This window comes from Poecilia reticulata, linkage group LG13 (assembly GCF_000633615.1).
Source record: "Poecilia reticulata strain Guanapo linkage group LG13, Guppy_female_1.0+MT, whole genome shotgun sequence".
In the NCBI taxonomy this organism is placed as follows: domain Eukaryota; kingdom Metazoa; phylum Chordata; class Actinopteri; order Cyprinodontiformes; family Poeciliidae; genus Poecilia; species Poecilia reticulata.
In genome coordinates, this window is record NC_024343.1 from 1,474,508 (window position 1) to 1,477,787 (window position 3,280).

Genomic DNA, 3,280 nt, shown 5'->3' on the forward strand with positions numbered 1-3,280 from the left:
AACTTTGGCTAAAACCTCTTCAGATGCAGATTAAATAATTTTCAGCTCTATGCATAAACTCAACAAATGGACAAAGCACTGATTTTTCATTTCACTGTTTTTTGTTCTTTTTTTTGCTGCTTCAAGCAAAGAAAAAAACTCCTATCTGAATCAGCTTTATTAACAGAGATTGCATGAACAAACAAGAAATTTGGCCTTATTTTGGCACCCACCGTATACAGACATTAAGGAGGAATAATAAACATAAGAGAAAATACAGAGAGAAAAAGAACAAAATAGACCTAATGGTTTTTTTTAATAAAAATGTGCTAATATATGCAAATATGCTTATTTTATTCCACAATGGAGCAGCTAACTATTCTGTGTGTTTACAAAGTGTCCAAAGGCTGCAATTAATATAAAACAGTTTAAGGACAATACATAAAACTTTATAATTGTTAACACATTTCTATCCCCTCGTCAAAATGTTTTAAAAGAATTAGGAAAGCAAAACAAACACTTAAATGTGAAATTCATACAATAATTAAAACATAAACATTATGCTCACAGTTCTCAAATTAAAATCCACATATGGAGGATTATCTTTTACATTACACAGCAGCAAAAGACTGTAACAAACTCCAAAAAAGTACTAAAGCTGAGCATCTTTGAATCAACAGAAACTTTTAAAGGTATTTGTCTGAAACCTGCACATGCTTTGGCTAAAAATTTTATGTCAGTTTTATCACAAGATGCCCTTGACTAGAGTATTGTTTTTACTCTTTTATGATCTCAAAGCAATATTCAGTTTGGCCTCTTCATGATTTCCATTTCTAGGCTGGAATGAACACCCAATGATACAGGTTCAAACATATACCCTCTCTCATATTTGGTTAAATCCCCCATAATAAGTTTCACCAAAAGCAAACGTTTCATAGGCATCAACAAACTCCTGGAATAACTTTGGCTGGTTGTAGAGTTCTGTTAAACTAGCTGGTTTAATAGAACCAAAGAAATTTGACTTTGTAATTTAACACCTTAAAATTGCGCCTCTGTTTCTTTAGAAACTCCTACCCTTTCTGAAACTTCAACTTCAGGAAGTCATCACAACATGACTCCTTTATTGCTCAGCAGATGTGCAGTTCCACCAGGTGTTTGCTAATTGCTGCTGGCTAGTCTGAAGGAGTTGAGTGGGGGTTCACAGGGGAAAGCTGAATCTGTGAAGCGAAGGCTTGGAAATTGTAGCTCTAAGTAGGACAAAACGTTTTGTCCTTAAAGGAGACAGGTGTTCTGCAAAATAAATGGTCGCCATGGAAGATTAAAGGATTTCTCAAATATGCATGAAAGAATCAAAGCAACACTCCAGGTATGTTTTTGATAAGAGAATAACTTTATAACATGACTTAGAGCTCCAAAAGCTCTAAAGCACGTTTAGAGCTTTTGGAGCTCGAATTTAGATAATATTGCCCCTTTAAGCATAACAGTGATACCAAATCCAGATCTACACTTGTGTTAGATTGAAAAAGAAAACTATCATTGAGCTTTCAGAATCCAAAAACTCTGAATTAACTCTTCTGTAAATTGTCTGTAAAGTCAAATGCTTAGTTAAAATAAGTCAACATCTCAACCAGAATAATTCCAGAAACTGATTGATGTCAACACATGGAGTGTGGGCAATGAATGATGCAACCAAATATCACCTGAAGAGCATATATTTGATTTTCACTTTTTGTGGATAAGAGAAAATCCACACTAAAATTAAACTTGTGTGCATCAAATTAAGTTTTTAGAAAAATATATAAAATACCTGTTAATTGATCTGACCTGGAAAAAAAAGAATGGTTGTTATTCGTCTGTGAGAATCCACCAATGATTTAAATTCTCATTTTGAACACGTTTAATTTTTATTTTTAAGTTCAATCAGTTCAACTAACCAATAATGCAAAGGTTTTGTTTAAAATATGTTTTATGAAAACACTACAAGCATACAAAGTTGTTCTTGTTTGTATTCATGTCCAGGTTGTTTTTCTCATGTTTGGAGATGGTAAACAGGTTGTTCTTTGAATAATTAATGACAATCTTTAAGCATCGCTTTAATGAGCTTCAGAGGAGCTTATTAACACACACAGGAGCACAGTCAACAGGCTAATTATTATCATCATTATTGCATGGACAAAAACAACTTCGGATGAAAAACAAAGCAAGATGAAAAACAAAGCAAGATCTTCAGAGTCTAACTCTGCCCCATGACACCTTAAAGTCTTTACAACTGTACAAGACTCTAAATACACAGCCAAAGTTAAACACATACACTATTTTTTGTTTACTTTCTGGTTGTCTTAACAGTAACTTGCAAAAGTATTCATAACCTTAAGCTTCTCTGCAATTTGCCAATTTCGCTAGGATTTTATGTGACAGATAAACACAAAGTGGGGAATAAGTGTGAAAGGTTAGGTTTGAGGTCAGCCTTGATCCAAGGTGGAAACAAACAAATAAACAAACAAAAATTTAAATTATTATTATTTTTTACATTTTGTCAAAATAAAGAATGTCAAAAATAATTATCAATAAAATTATAATAATAAAATCATTAATGGCTGTTTCACAATCAAACCCGTCTTATGCTGACCAGCCTTATTTGCACTTCATGTCTTTAAGGTTGGAAGGCCTCTTTGCCATCACACTAATCTGTAGCGCCATTAAAAGATTATCCATTAGATTAATGTCAGGTCTCCCTCTCAGTCACACCAAAACATACTTTTACTTCTTGTCAAATTAAACATGCTGGTAAAACTAAACAATTATTACTTTCCTTTATGAATAATTTTGGACTTCTCAGTATCTGTTTAGCAAAGCTTTATATTAAATATTAATTCCTACTTATTGGACAATTAATTTTCTCAGTTTGTTTTAATTTTTTACCTTAGTTTATATACTTTATCCATCATCCATATTGGCTTTCTTGATATATAGCGAGAAAAATAAGTATTTGAACACCCTGCGACTTTGCAAGTTCTCCCACTTAGAAATCATGGAGGGGTCTGAAATTTTCATCCTAGGTGCACGTCCATTGTGAGAGACATAATCTAAAAAATAATAAAATCCAGAAATCACAATGTATGATTTCTTAAAAATAATTACTGTATTACTTGTGTGTTACTGCTGCAAATAAGTATTTTAACACCTGCCAATCAGCAAAAATTCTGGCCCTCATGGACCAGTTAGTCCATCCATCCATCCATTTTCTTCCGCTTATCCGGGGTCGGGTCGCGGGGGCAGCAGCTTCAGAAGGGAGGCCCAG